Genomic DNA, 19,166 nt, shown 5'->3' with positions numbered 1-19,166 from the left:
TACCTTTCTTTGGAGCACACTCTATTAAGTATTGGTCCTGGTCCTCAGCTTCTTCTATATTTCAGCTGTAGGAGTTAAAGGCCACTTTGAATGTTTCCCAGGAAGCTGTCTGGTGTTCACACTTAGCTTTCTCTTGGAAATTAATACCCTGCAGCTATTTGTTATCTTTATCCAGAGTGTCAGTGCCTCTTAGCAAAAGCCACTCAAATTCATTGTCATTATTATTACAATGTCCCCATTCTTCTCTAATGACTGATATATCACACCCTTTAAATCATTCCTGTTGGCTACTAAAGAACTGCAAATCACCAGGGTGATTGTTTTAGCAAATGGATGAGCACCTTTTGCCAGAATCTACCTGTGCTCCACTTAGCACCAGTAATCATGTTTTCATTACCAGCCAGGTAGAGACTGATCCAGATGCAATGCCCCATTTTATCATCAGCTGTCTTGATTAGTCTGTGTACTAACGTTGCAGATAGGTTCTCCATGAAGATGCTTTTGAGCATCTTCATCCAAAGAAACATATATGAATATTCACAGCATCATTATTCATAATAGCCCAAATTAATCCAAATATCTATCAACTGGTAAACAGATGTACACAATGTGGTATATTAATAAAATGGCATACTATTTAGCATTGAAAAGGAACAAGCTACTGACACGGGCTACATCTTGAATGAATGTCAATCTATATTGTTAATTTAAAGAAGCCAGACGCAAGAGACAATGTATTGCATGATTCCATTTATATTACACAGTCAGGAAAGGCAAATTTATAGAGACAGAATGCAGATTAGTGGGTGCCTAGGGCTGGGATAAGATTGGATATTTACAGTAAATGGGCATATGAGATCTTATTGTAGGGATAAGATTGTTTTAAAATTGATTTATGTTAATAGTTGCCCCACTCAGGATGATTACTAAAAATCATATGAAATGACTCAATGTAAATTGGCAGATTTTATGATGTGTGAATGACTTCTCAATACCATGATTTAATGAAAAAATGAAATAAAAACATAATGAAATAAAATACACTAATCAGAATTAATTGGATAATCAATAAACCTACTGTATCACTGCAACTTGCAAACATTTTGAAAAGGCAGATTTTGCAGTATTTTCAAATCAGTTCACGTGGATTTACACATGCCTAATTTCCAATGGACGAAAAGGATAATGCTTAAATATGGTATATGACCTTCTGGATGAGTAGGTGAGCTTATCTACACTGCATCATACTCCTCTGAAGGAATATTTAAAAATTGCTACACCTATTGGGAAATTCAAATAGCCTCATTTAGTTTTCATCTTTTTTCTCTTTTCATGCCAAATCTCTAATGGAAGTGCTAAAGAGCAATGAAATGGCCATAGACAGGAAGCCAGAGAAAAAGAGAGAAAGAGCCAAATAAGCAGCCTTTAAATATGTGAGCTGATTGATTGATTCAACCCATTTAGACAATTATCTTAATAGCTCTGTTTGTTAAAATTTCCTGGTGGTCTTGCCAGATACTCCAAAATAGCTGTGATTCAGAAACAATATGAATTGTGTTTAATCACAAAAGACGAGGAGTCAGACAATTTTGATTTAAATAGAGGCTCTGTAAGTTCTGATCTCCCAGGTTCAGGTCCAATTCATACTGATTTATGGACTTAATGAGGTCACACAGATAAAACACTTACCATAGTATCTGGTACATTGTATTTACTCAAAATACAATCATAGAATTAATTAATTAATATACAACAGCTGTCATTAATATTTTAGAAAGTCATTTTGGAGGAAATCATCAGAGTAGACCACCTACATTGAAGGTAATAGAATGGTAGAAAGCAGTTAAGTTGATCTATTCAAGAAACTTCAGTTTGGCAGGGAAAAGGCTTACTGATTGACTGCTTGGTCCATACAACTGAGCAATACAGCCCAAATAATTAAGTTATTTTACAAACCTAAGTTTTTCATGATTTTTTTCTGTTTAAAATAATAAGATATATTAAATAGTATAGAGTTACAGGATTAATGAACCCAGTTAAGAATTGAGCAATGATTGGGGAAAACATTTTTATCTGTTAGTTTTCAAGAAAAACATACAGTTTTGACGTCTCCTATTCACCTACCTCTCCTCTCTTTTTGCAAATAGAAAGTAGACACATCTTAATGACATTCTATGTCACCTTTATAATTATATCTGGTCCTAATTCTTATCTTTTACTATCCTCCAGCAATAGGGAATTAGAAGTTCTTTATATGTTCCCAAAAGACTATCTGGCTTCATGATTATCCTTAAATTTCAAATGATGTTTCTGCATCATCTTCAGAAAAGAAATAGTAGATGTACTTTAAGTGGGATGAACTACACCATTACATAGAAGAAGAAGTAAAAGTGTAAATCATTAGGACGATAAGAATATTATTTTGCTCTCAGCAACAAAAGCGTATGCAAAGATGAACTCCAGGATACAATGAACTAACCAGACAACCTACAAAGAATATATAGATATATATATAGAATATACAGATAGATATATATCTATTCTATATATATATATATATATATTCCATATATATCTATATATCTATACAAACTTTTGATACACAATTGAGAATTTGCCTTTATATATCTATATATTCTAGATATATATAGATTAAATATATACAGATATATAGTACATTTGGATAGATCCGAAGGTACTACATCATGCTTTTCAACAAGAGAATGCATGTAAAAAAATAAGTCACATTGATCTGTAGAGAAAGTGTAATCCTAGTATTATGTGATTTTAAAGTGAAAATATACTCATATACATTTTACTGAATATTTGCTAATTATTTTTCAATGATTGGAATAAACTTGTGGACAAAGCTTGGATATAACTGATATTTTAATTAATGTTACTAAGCTAAAATTAAAATATTGCCAGCTTGGTAATGTAAAATTATAGTTAAATTTGACGTAATTTGAGAGAGGTAACAAAGAAGGAAAAAAGGTGGTGATGGGGATGGGTGCTTAATACATTTATTCTATGTAGTGGGAATCCATGAAGCATAGTTTAAAGTGGATGAAATAAATTGATGTTTATATAATTTTTATTTAAAACAACTAACAAAATTAGAGAAATGACAATATTGAAAGGACAGATGAGGATTGTATCAATTAAAAAAAATCCTCACTTTTGATAGCAAGCAATTCATTGATTATATAAAATAGTAAATAGCAAATTAAAAGTTCACTGTATAAATATATCATTTAGTTAAATAAAGGAAATGGACATATCTTAAAACACAATGTTAAGAATTACTACTTCTTGAAAATGAAACTGAAGATGGCAATACTGTTTTTCTGTAATAAAATATTTGTACTATTTTAATTTTTATAATGTTTAGGTGTTATTAAATACAAGGGAAAGGATTTTAACACCAGCAAAATTATAAAGATTTCTACAAACTTTGATGCACAATTGAGAATTTGCCTTAAGGAAAGTATTCAGCATAATAGAAAAGTTATATGCAGGAAAATTTTTATTGCAGAGTATGCACAATGTTCAACATTGTGTGTGGAAACACTGAAGTATGGAAACAACCAATAATAAATGGATAATATATGCAAGTATTAAGCTATTAAAAAGACTGAAGGAACTTGAATCTGTGGCTAAACTGAAGAAAAATATAATTGCATATAATCTACTGCAATTATAATGTATTTAGAAATAATTAGTCTAAAAAAACCAGCTGCTAAGATGAGAGAGTGGTTACTGTGGGGTTTTTTTTTTGTTGTTGTTGTTGTTCTTCTTCTATTTTGTATTGTTTTTTGGCTTTCTAAACTTTCAAGGAATAAGGGCCCCAAAGGGAAGAGACTATAGTGACAGAATCAGGTTATGAAATATGAGGATGGGAATCCAAAACCAAGAAGGGGAGGCATGCTTGGGATAGAGAATCAGAATTACACAGAGTGAATACGTGGAAAGACTAGCTCAAGTGTTGTAGAATTTGGTCATAATGAAGGACAATCAAGCCACTGTGCTTCCTCAAGGTTGTGTCAATTGCCAAGAAAAGAAACAGTGAACACCCTCAGCTCTGAGATAAGAAACAACCCTGTGTCAAAGCAGTGGGCCCACTAAGAGGCGATCCATGCTAGGCAGGGCCATAAATTCCTGAAAGTGACAGTAACTTCTATAATACTTCTACCTGCAAATTAGCGGCACTGCCTTAAGGTCTTTGAGAGCCAGGTGAAGTATCTGTTGAGCTAACCTGTATCAATTGCAAAGGAAGTTCACTGATCAACTGATCCTCTAGTTTAGTACTTCCTTTTGACCATGACTTGTGCTACACCTATTATTTTCTTACTTTTGCATTGATTATGTAGATGAATAACTTTGGAAAGCACAATAAAAATAATAAAGACAAAATACACAGTTGCATACACGCATCTAGCAGAAATAACAGATTTCAAATCATCACATAAGAGGGACAATGGCTGGTGGTAGAATATGGTGAACAGAACTACCCACTTCCCTCCTCTAACTGAAAAAAAGGCAGGAACTCGATCTCTTTCTCACAGATTAGAAGAATAAGACAGTTGCTTGCATATTCCCCGGTAAAGCCAACATTTTCCCCCCACTTCTGTCACTTTACAGAAAAAAATCTCTCATCCACCCCCCCCCAAAAAAAAAAAAAAAGAAAAGAGAAGCACTCAAACACTTTTCTTTTACTTACTTTTCTCATAATTTTGCCTATCTATGATGAGATGAGGACTGACCCAGCACACTTAGCTTTAGAGGTATTTCTGAGATTTAATTTCATTTTGTTAAACTTAGTTCTTTGTAACACCCTACCTGATCAAACTGAAACAGTTTGCTTGGTTTTGAAGAAAGGGAGAGAAATTATAGGATTTAGCTGAAAACAAGGTTGCATTTTTATTAAGCCAAAAGATGAAAATTACAACTTTAGTGGGCAACACATTAGCACAGAAATACAGATAACCTTGAGGATGAGTAGAAAGGCATAATATTTCCATCTCTTGTAAAGTCTGTGTTTCTGAGATAGCACTAGGAAGGCTTTAAAATTCTCAAATGATTTGCTCCACCTCTGGGGACTGCCTCCTGGTTGGTAATAAAGGTGGCTGTATTCAAGCAGGGTTGCAGTACTAAAGTTTTTTACCAAATGAATTAACTTACAGTCAAAACCTAAAAGAGTAATTTTACTTGCTCTTTTAAAAAAAACTAAAATCCATAATCTATAGAGCAAATTTTCAAAGAAAGAAACTTATGGCTTATAATGAATATCACTATCAATTTAAAGCTTTGATTTCTCTTTCTCTAAATATTACTTTTATTAATTATCACCTGCAAACTACTCCAGGCATTTTTCACAGATCCTGGCTCTCCATCTATCTGTTGGAGAGTTGATAGATACAAAACACCCTACCACTACACTTTTACTAATTACTGAATTAGTAAAATTTCAATTCTATCAAACAATGAGGAATCATTCCCTATATAAATGTATCTTCCAAATACATATTCTGGTCCTCTTTCCCCTTTCCCATGCCAAAATGAAATTTAAATGAGAGATCGCTCATGATTTTGTGTTTTTACAATGCTTGCTGTTACAACTCTTAACCTAAAACCAAACAATAACAAAGTCATATTATGCACAATATGAACAAAATAAAATGTGGACTTCAAGAGTTAAAAAAATTTACAAATAGCCTACAACCCTGAAAATGATTATTTCAAGTCTCTAGAGTTAGGGACTCATAGTCATAATTTATAACACCAAAAAGTAAAAGTACAGCCTAACAAAAGATCACCTGAAGAGCATGAATCTAGAAGATTACGAGCATCTTTCTATTTAGAAACACACAGTAAACTGTTCACCTAAAATTGCATGAAACATGCTCCTGGGCCCATTCAGGCAGAATTTAAAAGAAGAAATCCTGTCAAATAGTGTCTTTTCCCTAGAACAGGATGAAAGATATGAGTGATCAAGAAGTGCAGTACACATAATCTATCTCAACTTTAGAAAGGCTCCTGATTCTGTCCTGCAAACCATAACATTAAACACTCTGGGAAAATATGACCTTGACTACAAAATTATTGACGAAGCTGAACTGGTTGTTGGTTTTTAGTGGATTCTGTCGACTGAGTTGGGGGGATAAAAGATGCCTTTAGTGATTGCTTCTTGACTCAGTGATATTTATTACCATCATCCATAACCTAGATTGATACTTTCTTTCAGAAAAATAATGTCCTTGTTACTCGGGAATCTGGGGACAGGTATTATCCAATCTGCCATTCACCATTTCATCTTCGTTGTCCATACCTCATTCAAACTGCACATATATCATTCTCTTTCTTTTTACAGCCATTCTTAACTCCATTATTTATCCTCCTTTAAATCATAAGTGAAGAACATAAGGTCCAGGAAGATCCCACATGCCACAGAGCGGCTGGGCCCATGAGCCATGGCCGCTGAGCCTGCACGTCTGGAGCCTGTGCTCCGCAACGGGAGAGGCCACAACAGTGAGAGGCCCACGTACCGGAAAAAAAAAAAAAAAACTAGTCCAAGGACCCTTACAGACACCTCACCAAAGAAGATATACAGATGGTAAGTAAGCATTAGAAAAGGTGTTCCACATCATAAATCATCAGAGACATGCAAATGAAGATGAGATACTACTACACACCTAGTAGAATGGGCAAAATCTAGAATGCTGACAACACCAAATTCTGAAGAAAATGTGGAGCAACGGGAACTCTCAGTCATTTCTGGAGTGAGTGCAAAATGGTACAGCCACTTCGGAAGACAGTTTGGCAATTTCTTATAAAACCAGACATATTCTTGCTATATGATCCAACACTCATGCTCCTTGGTATCTACCTGTTGACTTGAAACAAAGAGACTACCAGATATTTCTCCAGCAAAGATAGTTTTATTTGGACTTGAAACAAAGAGACTACCAGATATTTCTCCAGCAAAGATAGTTTTATTTGGGGTCAGCAGGGAATTGCAATTCAGGGTCTGCAACCATGGCAAGCCATATGCAAATACCACATAGCAAAGGAAGGAGAATGCTTTTACAGAGATGAAAAGGAGGTTGGGCAGGCTCTAGTAAACAAAAATTCCATGGCTTTTCATTGGCTGAGTCCTTGCCAGGAAAGAAATGGAGTCTTTCTTCTTCCTGTTGGGCTCTGTTATCATCACAGGGTGTGAGAGCTCCCCACTTTGGTCTTCCTACTCTATTTAACTGAGATTTCTATTATTATTATTTTTTTATATAACCAAAGGATTCAAACATTTATATCCACAGAAATCCTGAAAACAGATGTTCATGGCAGTTTTATTCATAACTGCCTCAGCATGGAAGCAACCAAGATATCTTTCAGTAGGTAAATGGATAAACTGTGGTACATCCAGACAGCAGAATATTATTCAGCACCAAAAACAAATGAACTATCAAGTTATGAAAAGATACAGAGGGACCTTAAATGCATCTTACTAAATAAAAGAAGCCACTCTGAAAAGGCTCCATATTGTATGATTCCAGCGGGGGATACTGATAATGGGGGAGGCTGTTTGGGTATAGGAAGTATATGGGAAATCTCTGTATCTTCCTCTCAATTCTGCTGTGAACCTAAAACTGTTCTAAAAATAAGTCAATAATAATAATAGAAATATTCCAGAACAAAAGTGGATTCAAGATGTGCAGAAACATGAGAGACCTATGGGAAATGTTCTCCCAAGTTTTCGAGAATCTTAAGGTTCATTAGGACCTCTTCAAACCATTAGGTAATAACTAAATAGAACTGTGCAAATAATGACTTCTCAAAAGATCCAATTTTGGCTGTAATCTCATTGTACACAGTGGTAACTGGATTCTTGTTTTCAGGTTCAGGTTCCCTAGGAGCAGAGACTAAAAGAAGGATTATTGGGCCTCCCTGGTGGCGCAGTGGTTGAGAGTCCGCCTGCCGATGCAGGGGATACGGGTTCGTGCCCCGGTCTGGGAGGATCCCATATGCCACGGAGCGGCTGGGCCCGTGAGCCATGGCCGCTGAGCCTGCGCATCCGGAGCCTGTGCTCCGCAACGGGAGAGGCCACAACAGTGAGAGGCCCGCGTATGGAAAAAAAAAAAAAAAAAAAAAAGAAGGATTATTGTGCAAATGATATAGTAATGAAATTCTGTCATTAAAACCTATAAAAGTGTGAGGAAGCAAGATTAAGCATGAAAAAAAAAAGCATCTAGATAAAGATTTGATTTCAGCTGATCTCTAGCTTCAGCCTGAACCAACAGAGAGCATAAATGGCAGTACAAAGTTGTCAACCTTGAGGGAAGGTTGCTAGTTTTCTGTACTCCCGTATCGGTTAGTCTTTGGCTTTGGCTTTACCCATGCCTAGGGTGAGTGCAAAACTGTGAGCTACTTCTGGCTGTTTCAGAAAACTCAATTTTGCTGAGACCATTTTTCAGGATAAGGGAACAGAGTTCAACTATTGTCAGCCAACAGCCATAGTAGCTGAAACATGGGCACTCCAGCCCAATAAAGGTGATATGGGCAGGGTACCAACCACGTTTACTACATAGTATAATGGCTTTATATAACATAATTAGGCTTCCAATAAAGTAATCTTACGTTGCCTTAGAAATTTATTATATAAATAGCCTTAACAAACATACATATGTCAAATTCACCCATAAGCACACACATGTACTCATGTACACACAAACATGTATATATAGTTCCACTGTAACAGATATGGAATATGAAACATACATATTTAGTTGACATAAATTTTTTATATTTTATAATTTGTAAAGCATTTCTAATTAGAAAGGTGACTGATTCATCTTTATTATTTGCCTAGAGATTCTAGATAATGCCTGATTAATTTTTTTCCTTACACATTTCCTGCAGTAAGTTCTGGCAATGAAAAAATTTCAGATTCATTAGCATTGCACCCAAGGTTGTGATAATTATTATTCAAAAGAATATTGTAGGGCTTCCCTGGTGGCGCAGTGGTTGAGAGTCTGCCTGCCGATGTAGGGGATGCAGGTTCGTGCCCGGGTCCGGGAAGATCCCACATGGCACGGAGCAGCTGGGCCCGTGAGTCATGGCCGCTGAGCCAGCGCGTCCGGAGCCTGTGCTCCGCAATGGGAGAGGCCACAATGGGGAGAGGCCCGCGTACCGCAAAAAAAAAAAAAAAAAAAAATCTTGTAGTATATAAATATTTAAATTTCATACTAAGTATTTCAGTTTTGTGGCTTTTAGCACTCTCTTTAAATTGGTGCTTAATATAGCCTTCTTTGACTTTTCTTCCACTTTAAAAACAAAATAACCAACAATAGTAACCATAAAAGAATTTTGCTTTTTAAGCTTTCTTTAAAAGTTCGGCACCCTAGCAGATGTTGGTGAGTCTTTATCAAGAAACAGAAATAGAAATAAAGGAATAATAACTGACTCCCTCTTTAAGGTACAATAATTCTGTTTCATTAAAAGTTATTTCCTTTTTTAAGAACTTAGGCAATCTTTTGTCCAAATTAAATATTCTTTTATATTTTCTTATACTAGGACACCTGTTAGCACATAAATTCAAAATGCCAATACACTGCTTTAATTATGTTTGTCATAGGGAACAGTCCTTTAGTGTTTTTCAGGGTGCTGAAGATTACAAGATGCAAAACATTCTATGGTCCAAAAGTTAATGGATGTCCAGGAGACAAATTCCTTAAACAGTGGTGAAGGTCACTGAAGGTTCTTCACTTATGCTGAAGTTTTCAGACTTCCTTTTCATTCAAAGATTTTGTCTTAGTGTGTGGAGATTTTAATTTGGGATGCGAGTTTGAATTACTAAATGAGAAAACTCTATTTGTTGTGACCTAAATGAGATATGTGTGAGAAATTCATTGCTGTTTAACATTCGGGGTAACAGAATCTTACAGATTTCCTCATGCTATTCTGGTTTGTCTTCATTACACCCAGTGACAAAGAGAGATGTCAAATATTGTTACTTTTTCAAGACAAGTAATACTTTACAAGTGTGATTTTGTGCAATGCTCATAATAATCCCTGGAGAAAGGTTATTTTTATCTGTTATTTAAAACAAGGGCATCCTTTAAGAGAAACATACATTACAAAATAGAAAAATTACTATTCTTGTCCTATGATTTGTGTGAGAGCATGGGCACTATGGGCTGATATGAAGATGAATCTTTCAAGCTAGGTAAGTAAGGATCCTTAAGTCATCTCTTTCACCTCTTTGAAAGCAACTGCAAAATTGCAAGAGATCTAAAAACCATGCAGAAGTAGGATAAAGGTATAAAAAGAAACATAGATTCTGTTTCAAATACTGTATACAGTAAAGTATGAAAAAACTACAGAAATGAGAAGGAAAAAATGTTACAATTGTCTTTTTTTTTTTTTTTTTTTTTTTTTTTTCGGTATGCGGGCCTCTCACTGCCGTGGCCTCCCCCGTTGCGGAGCACAGGCTCCGGACGCGCAGGCCCAGCGGCCATGGCTCACGGGCCCAGCCGCTCCGCGGCACATGGGATCCTCCCAGACCGGGGCACGAACCCGTATCCCCTGCATCGGCAGGCGGACTCTCAACCACTGCGCCACCAGGGAGGCCCACAATTGTCTTGATGAAATAAATTATTAATCTACTGGCATTTCAAAGTAGAAAGCCAATAGCTGTTTATCTACAGAACTACAAAAATACACACATTAATATTTAAGTAATGATCTAGGGATACTGAAAAACGTTTAGTTTTTCATCAATCTAATATAATACAGTGGTTAAATATGTTTAATATTGGGCATTTATGACATTTCATTTTGATGAAAACTGATGATTCATGAAGTTGCAACATGTATAACAGAAGAGTATTTGACAGAAAGTCAAAACATCTGGCTTCTATTTGTAAATTTCTCATGACCTTTCTGAATATCAGTTTCTTCACCTGTTAAATAAGGAGTCTGGATCAAATTATCTGTAAATTCTTTTTTGGATGAATATATTATGATTCTATGTATGAAAACACTCTGGAACCAAAATATATCTTTAAACAAATGTATTGAAATACTTATAAGGCCTGTATATTGAAATGTAAATTTTCATTAGTATTTTAAATTCTATTTTATATTTAGAAAATCTAAGTAATTTTATTTTATTAAAATATATACACAGGGGCTTCCCTGGTGGTGCAGTGGTTAAGAATCTGCCTGACAATGCAGGGGACATGGGTTCGAGTCCTGGTCCGGGAAGATCCCACATGCAGCAGAGCAACTAAGCCCACAAGCCACAACTACTGAACCTGCATGCCACAACTATTGAAGCCCATGTGCCTAGACCCCGTGCTCCACAACAAGAGAAGCCACCACCATGAGAAGCTTGTGCACCTCAATGAAGAGCAGCCCCCGCTCGCTCCAACTAGAGAAAGCCCCCGCACAGCAATGAAGACTCAACACAGCCAAAAATAAATAAATAAAATAAATAAATTAGAAAAAAAATATATATATATACAGGTAGTATAATTTTCTTATAAAATACATTTCTCTAATATATAATTAAATATTGATCCCAGAATACATCTAATTTAGACAACTGTTTTATAAAACATTACTCTATATCTAAAGGACTATTGAGATTTCTCACATTCAAAATGAAAATAATTATTAAATAACAAATTCTTATTTTTTTATAATTTAGCCCATGATTATTGGATTATAAGGATTTTTAATAAGCACTGAAAATTAAGATCACATTATTTTTAACTATAATTACTGAGAAATTTAATGTCTTTTTAAAGGGATATGTGGCTATTTAAATAAAAAGTAAAACTTTTGTTCACAGTTTTATATTATCAAAATATTTTACCTCCTATTCACAGTGTATTGTAGCTGTTTGAAAGAGTGACTGAGTTGTATGCTTTCTTCTTCACAATATGAGTTTGTACCAAGAAACTGTAAAAAATTTGAAATTGTTATAAATATGAGGTAAGTAATTTTGAAGCCTGATCCTCAAACCAGAGTTTCACATTTCTCATTCTCTGGTATACCTATCTGGCTATCAATAGATAGATAGATAGATGATAGATAGATAGATAGATAGATAGATAGATAGATACATGCCTGGAATGTAATGGTAGTAACTTTGAAATTTGATCATCTTCCAGGGAGGAATACTTTATTTAAATATATGTATATAATGGGACATTATTTTAAAAGGAGTTATTTTCATTGAAAAGTACAGTAGTTTAGAAATATGATCAACAGCAGGGCTTCCCTGGTGGCGCAGTGGTTGGGAGTCCGCCTGCCGATGCAGGGGACGTGGGTTTGTGCCCCGGTCCGGGGGGGATCCCGTGTGCCGCGGGGTGGCTGGGCTCGTGAGTCATGGCCGCTGAGCCTGCGCGTCCGGAGCCTGTGCTCCGCAACGGGAGAGGCCACAACGGTGAGAGGCCCGTGTACCACAAAAAAAAAAAAAAGAAAAAAAATAGAAATATGATCAACAGATTCACTCTTCTTGGAATCACTCTGATTGGAAGGATACACAGAAAACAACTGACTACTTCTCTTTTTTATTCCTGAGACCACCAATCTCTTGTCACTGAGCTCAGATCCTACTCTAACATTAGTTACTGCCACCAACTATCCACATAATCAGTGTTCAAGCTTCATAACAGAGCTGTCAAATTTCATACTGTTAATCTCTTTGATCATAAAAATCCTTAAATTTATCAGTCAAATATATTCCAATGTGCTGACAATGAAAATAATACACAGGCACACCTTGGAGATATTGAAGGTTCAGTACTAAACCATTGCCATAAGGCAAATATTGCAATAAAGCAAGTTGCACGAATTTTGGGGTTCCCAGTGCATATAGAAATTATGTTTACACTATACTGTAGTCTATTAAGTGTGCAATAGCATTATGTTTAAAAAACAATGTACATACTTCAATTAAAAAATACTTTATCGCTAAAAAATGGTAATCATCATCTGAACCTTCAGCAAGGCAGAATCTCTTTGCTGGTGGAGGGTCTTGCCTTACTGTTGATGGCAGCTGACTGATCAGGGTCGTGGCTGCTGAAGGCTGGGGTGGCTGTGGCAGTTTCTTAAAATCAGACAACAATTAAGTCTGCTACACTGACTGACTCTTCTGTTCAAGAACAATTTCTCTGTAGCATGCTGTACGGCTTGGTCACATTTTACCTACAGTAGAACTTCTTTAAAAATTGAAGTCAGTCCTCTCAGAACTTGCTGCAGCAATTCAGTAACAACTTCAGGTTTCACTTCTAATTCAAGTTCTCCTGCTATTTCCACTACATCTGCACATCTGCAGTTACTTCCTATACTGAAGTCTTGAACTCCTCCAAGTCATCCCTGAGGGTTAGAAACAGCTTCTCCCAAACTTCTGTTAATATTGATATTTTGACCTCTGCCCATGAGTTACAAATGTTCTTAATGGCATCTAAGATGGTGAATACTTTCCAGGAGGTTTTTGATTGACTTTGCCCAGATCCATCAGAGGAATCACTATTCCTGGCAGTTATACCCTTAGGAAATGTATTACTTCAATAATATGACTTGAAAGTCAAAGTTATCACTTGATCCATGGGCTGAAGAAAGGATGTCGTGTTTGCAGGCACAAAAACCAACATTATCCTCATTGTTCATCTCCATTACAGCCCTTGGGTGACCGGTTGCCATTGTCAATGCGCAGTAATATTTTGAAAGGCATCTTTTTTCTGAGCAGTAGGTCAGAGGGTTAAAAGATTCAAGAAACCATGTTGTAAACAGATGTGCTGTCATCCATGCACCCTAATGATGGCTTTAAAAACCCTTCCCTAAAAGCCATCAAGGAGTTCAGGTCTTTTGAGCATTAGCTGCATAGTTTCCTTGCTTGGTGCCCTGCAAACGCCATAATTTCCTTCACCATAACCAGGTATCAGCAAACTGGCTTTGCTGCATGTTGAGCAAGCAAACCTGAGTTCAACTGGTATCTTACACAGTAAAGACAAAAACCTCAAAGTTACCTAGGGGTCCTTTCATCTGAGCATGTGACCCAAAAAGCATATGATGAGATACATGATAGAGTGCTTTTACATTTTGTAGATTAAAATCTATTTTGAATGTTTCAATACTTTCTTTTTCATAGAATATTGTTTGGAATTCAGAAAATTACTAGCTTTTCTTCAGACCAGTGTACACTGGGACAGTCATCTTTAAAAGTTGAGTCACTTAGAAAAATAATTGGAATTGAAGATGTACACTTTTATATAGTCCATCACATTTCAAATTACAAGCTCTTATGCATCAGAAAACAATGATTGTTCATTAAACCATTATTACCCCCAAGATTTCCTTCTCTGTACTCTCCTACCAACATCCCCACCCTCATATGCTATCTCAGCCAAGAAAGAAGGGGTTACCTGGATAAAATGAATTTACAGCTTTTCATTATAGATATCTGATTGTATTATTGGAGGTGCTCTATGAATCTGAGAACACAACGTGACTTTAGTTGTATGTCTATTGGAACAGAGAAGAAAGTTCATGCTCATAAATTGAGCAATTCTAGCAATAAGAATCAAATAGCAAGAGACAGTTTTTTGGAATATATCTATGACAGGTAATTATCAAAGGAAACTGGGAATCTAACAGCATATAAGAACATGGAGGAAGATACCAGTTAGAAGACTCTAAATTTTTAGAAGTACAATTAAGCCCTTTCCAGCAGTGGGGGAAGGTGGGGGCGATGAAGTGGGAGGGTGGGGCCACCCAAGGACCCTAGATGCCTTTCTAGAGCATGAGCTTGGGCATGAGCGCCAGCTGCAACTGCTTCTCTTTGGGGCGGGGGGTACCAGCAAGTACAAACAGTACCCTCGTCTAACTGTTCCAGGGATGAAGAGGACACAGCATGTCCCCACCCCCATCAGCACCCTCCCTGCCACTCAGATGCTGCTTGACTCCTCCATCTCCATCTGCTTCCTCCACTCTGAGTCCAGCATGTCCCTGTTCCCCACATCCTCCCTGTCCGATGGGGAGAAGGAGCCAAAGCCACCGGTGTTTGCCTAGCAGCCCTCAGAAAGCTCCGCTTCCAGCTTTACTGCCGGTTGTTCAAGGACCTTGAGATTACCATGTGTATACACACATTCTGTCAAAGATGCTCCTTGAAGTCAGAGAAGGGTCCTGTGGACAATGCCAAGCTGACGGTAGTAGAGAACACCAGTGCGGCTGAGCAGATCTGGGAGCTCTTCATTCACTGAAAGCATGGCTGCACCATGCCAGGGATCGGGAAGCCATCTTCTTGGATGTGGACCTCCATGGTGCCTTTCACCATTAAGCTTATTAGTGCTTAGAAGGACCACAAGGGGAGCTGTGACTACAGCCCCAATGTGCCCCCAACAACCCCAGCTGCCTGCTCCTCTCAAGATGAACCTGGAGGCTCATCTCAAAGAGTGTGAACACATCAAGTTTCCTCATTCCAAGTACTGGCACATGTTCAATGGGAACCAGGACATGTATGAGACACACCTGGGGACATGCCACTTCAAGAGCTTACATGGGTTCCTGCAGGCAAGGGACAAATGCTTCCATGAGATACACAGAGTGCTGGCCTGGAAAGCCCAGGAAAACCACTCTCTTTCTTCCATGCTGGGCAAAGTCTCGGAGAATACTGACAAGTTGATGAAGAGCCTTGAGCTCAAGTTTGATGTCATGAACAAAAAATAGAGCAAGCTCAGCTACGACCTCATGGAGTTCCAGAGGGAGGTATCTAATGTTGAATGACAAGCTGTCCCACACCAGTGCATGGCTGAACACGGGCATCCTAGGATCCTAAGACCCTCAGCAGATTTTCAAGTGCAAAGGAAACTTTCTGGTCCATCAGGGCCCCATCTGCTGTCTCTGTTCTATTCCATGGATGACCTGCCCTTAGGGGCTCCTCTGACCAGATCACCAATACATGGGACACATGTACCACCTTGCATTCAGGGGTAAAATCTCTACAGTGCACAGAAGACTGCACCATCACCAGGTAGGGTGTCCAGAACCTGCAGCAGGTGAACATAATCCAGGCCCACAACAACCCAATGTACATGCTGGTCTGTTTGCATAACATGCTCTTGAGTGGTTTCCTGAAGGCCATAAAGACCTGGGACACTATGGGTACCAAACTGCAGTTGAAGAAGGATCTCACTGGCCTCAACAAGTGGGTGTGGGCAGTGGTGGCTGTTCAAGCAGCTTCTACCAGACAAGCAAGATCTCGGACATTTGGAAGTTCAACTGCATCCATGCCCTGCAGACATCTGGTGGCAGTATCTACTCTATTAATGTGATGAATCACTTCATCGTGTGTGGCACCTATGAGAATCTCATGCATGTGTGGAATGGTGAGTCCAAGAAGCATGTATGGACCTTGACTGGCAGGCCACATGGGCACCGCGTATGCCCTGGTGGTCATCTTTATGTCAGACCAGACCAAAGTCGTCAGCACATGCTACTACCAGTCCCTCAGGGTTTGGAATAGGGACAACATCATTTACACGCAGATCCTGCTGTATCGACAGGGCAGGGTGACTGTACTGGTTGTGTCCCGGGACCAACTTTTAGGGGCTCTGGGTAGTACTGTGAAGGTTTGGGTTTGCTAACAGAGAATCCAGGCTGGGTCTTGGCTTTCTCTTGGCTTTCTCTCCTGGCTGGCCACTCAGGTGGTCTCAGGGTCTCTGCCTACCCTGTGAGCATAGGCAGACAACTCAATCAGCCAGGAAATGCTTGGCCCCATCCTGGTTGCTGCCAGAACAATGCCAGTTCTCTCTCTCTGGGTGCCCAGTCCACTCTCTATCTCTACCCCAAATGGACTGCAGGCCATTTTACTCATGTTTTCTACTGTTTTTAGACTGTATGTAGATTTGATTAGTTCCCGATTAAAATAAAAGCTGCACAGAATGTGAAAAAAAAAGTAAACTAATCTGGACAAAGATATGGAGTTGGCTTTAGTTAGACAAAGAGTCTATCAAGGCTGATCAAATTACAAGTTACTGTTTATAAAAATTCTCTCAAGCTGTTTGCCTGGGCATGGAGCAAAATAAAATGAAATAGATGAGTGGCTGATTTATAGAAGTGATAATTTTACTCCAGAAATCTAAGGTAATTTCTTAGTCTTTAATATAACAAAGATAACTGTTAATTCAATCAATACATATCTATCTATACATATACAACATACATAAGCAAAATACACATATAAACATGAGAGCAACAAATATACCTATAAAATTATGGTCACTTTTATAACCTTTGGTCCTGGAATGTGTTATATATATGGTGCATTCATATGTTCTTCAATCATATTCTCTATATAGTATCTTCCAGTAAAAGCATATTACAAATCTAATGTATAGGGGAAAATATACATTTGCTAGGTAGAGATTGATCTGCTAATTATACAGATGAAGACTGCATTTAAAATATCTGTTTATCCCGAAGATGGCATTTGAGCAATTGATAAGTTTCCTGCTCTAGTTGGTGATGTCCATAACCTGACCTAATTAGCACTTTAAAGTTATATCCAGCTAAATCCATCAGCATAGGCATTTGTGCTAGCTTAAGCAGTATTTGTGGAATTATTTCTGGGTTATATTTTCTTATGCATGGTTTAAATCTAAGAGCTATCATACAAGTAGTCTCTAAACAAAAGTAATTCTGATCAACTCTCTGCACTTATAAATCCCACACAGTTGAGAAAGAAAATGGATGTTGTACGAAAGATTCAAATGACAACAGCTGCAGACAAACTGTGCACCTGGCACATTCCGACTCTTGTTATCACCACACAGTGCAAGTGACGATTGGTTTCCTTAATCCTGTGATTGTGTTCTGTACAATTTGAATCATTTTCCCATAACTTTTAGACGTCCTACAGGCATCTATGTCCCAAATTTCATCTTTCATCGCATTACACCATAGTATTGTAGCAGTATAGCATGGCACTGTAAATTGATATTTTACATGCTGCCTCCATATGCATTTAATACTGATAAAAAGAAAGTCACTCATAAAAAGAAAATCACTCATAATGGATGAGACAGGCAAATAAGAATTATTTGGAGGTACAGCAGCCACACTCAGTGTTATAAGTGGCAATATTTTTTCTGGTTAGTTTCAATTTGACAAATATTTATCACAGCCTGCATTGTGGGCAAAAGCAAAAATGTAATCCCTGTATTCAAGGAGACAAAAATTCCACGTGAAACATTTAAATATAATTCAGACAGTAATTCTGTGCTAAGATGTTTGATTCAAACTTTAAGTTTTATATATGTTCTAAAATGATGTAACTAAGGGTATTTATAAGGTAAATTCCCCTGCCCGTATGGTGGCATTCTCTTAGCCAATCACAATAGCTACAATTATTAAGCACTTACCATCTACCATCACTAACATTAACTAATTTAATTGTCCTAACTACTGTGTGAGTCATTTTGTATCTTAGACCATCAGGTCACAGATGAAAATATAGATTTGGGGGAGGTTAAATATGTCTCATTATTCCCTTCACGAAGTGCAGACAGGATTCAACTGCAGGATTCTATGATTCTGGACTTCATTTTCTTAGGCCTTTCACCCTCCTGCCTAATTAGGTCCTAGTATGCACAGTATTTTTCTCCAGCTTTATTGAGACATAATTGATATTCAACATTGTGTAACTTTAAGGTGTACAACATGATGATTTGATACACTTATATATTGCAGTGTGATTACTTAGTGTTAGCTAACACCTCCATCAAGTCACATAATTATCCTTTGTTTTCTGTACTGAGAACATTTAAGACCTACTCCCTCAGCAACTTTCAATTATACAGTACAGTATTGCTATCTAAGCTCACAATGCTGTGCATCAGGTCCCCAGAACTTACAACTGGAAGTTTGTACCCTTTCACCAACATCTTCCCATTTCCCCCACGTCAGTCCCTGGTAATCACCACTTTAGTCTCTGTTTCTATGAGTTCGTCTGTTTCACTGTATTTTAAAAAATATTTCTCAGCATTAGTAGACAAATTTTGCAAGTGAAGGGACATCTGTGATGACTGGAAGCGATGCCGTTACTGGCTTCTGGTGGGTAGAGGCCAGAGACGCTGCCGATCATCGTACACTGTCCAGGA

At 37.5% G+C, this 19,166-nt stretch overlaps 2 pseudogenes; one reads left to right on the top strand and one right to left on the bottom strand.

Annotated features, from left to right (window-relative positions):
* The window catches only part of LOC132477437 (protein enabled homolog), an 88,660-nt pseudogene extending 74,950 nt beyond the window's left edge, over window positions 1–13,710 (bottom strand).
* Window positions 13,711–14,495: 785 nt separating this feature from the next.
* On the top strand, window positions 14,496–16,652 carry LOC132477436 (E3 ubiquitin-protein ligase TRAF7-like; annotated as a pseudogene).
* The last annotated feature ends 2,514 nt before the right edge of the window (window positions 16,653–19,166 follow it).

Source organism: Mesoplodon densirostris, chromosome 17, assembly GCF_025265405.1.
Source record: "Mesoplodon densirostris isolate mMesDen1 chromosome 17, mMesDen1 primary haplotype, whole genome shotgun sequence".
Lineage (NCBI taxonomy): Eukaryota > Metazoa > Chordata > Mammalia > Artiodactyla > Ziphiidae > Mesoplodon > Mesoplodon densirostris.
The sequence above is the reverse complement of the archived record's forward strand: the minus strand, read 5'-3'. Positions and strand labels throughout refer to the sequence as shown.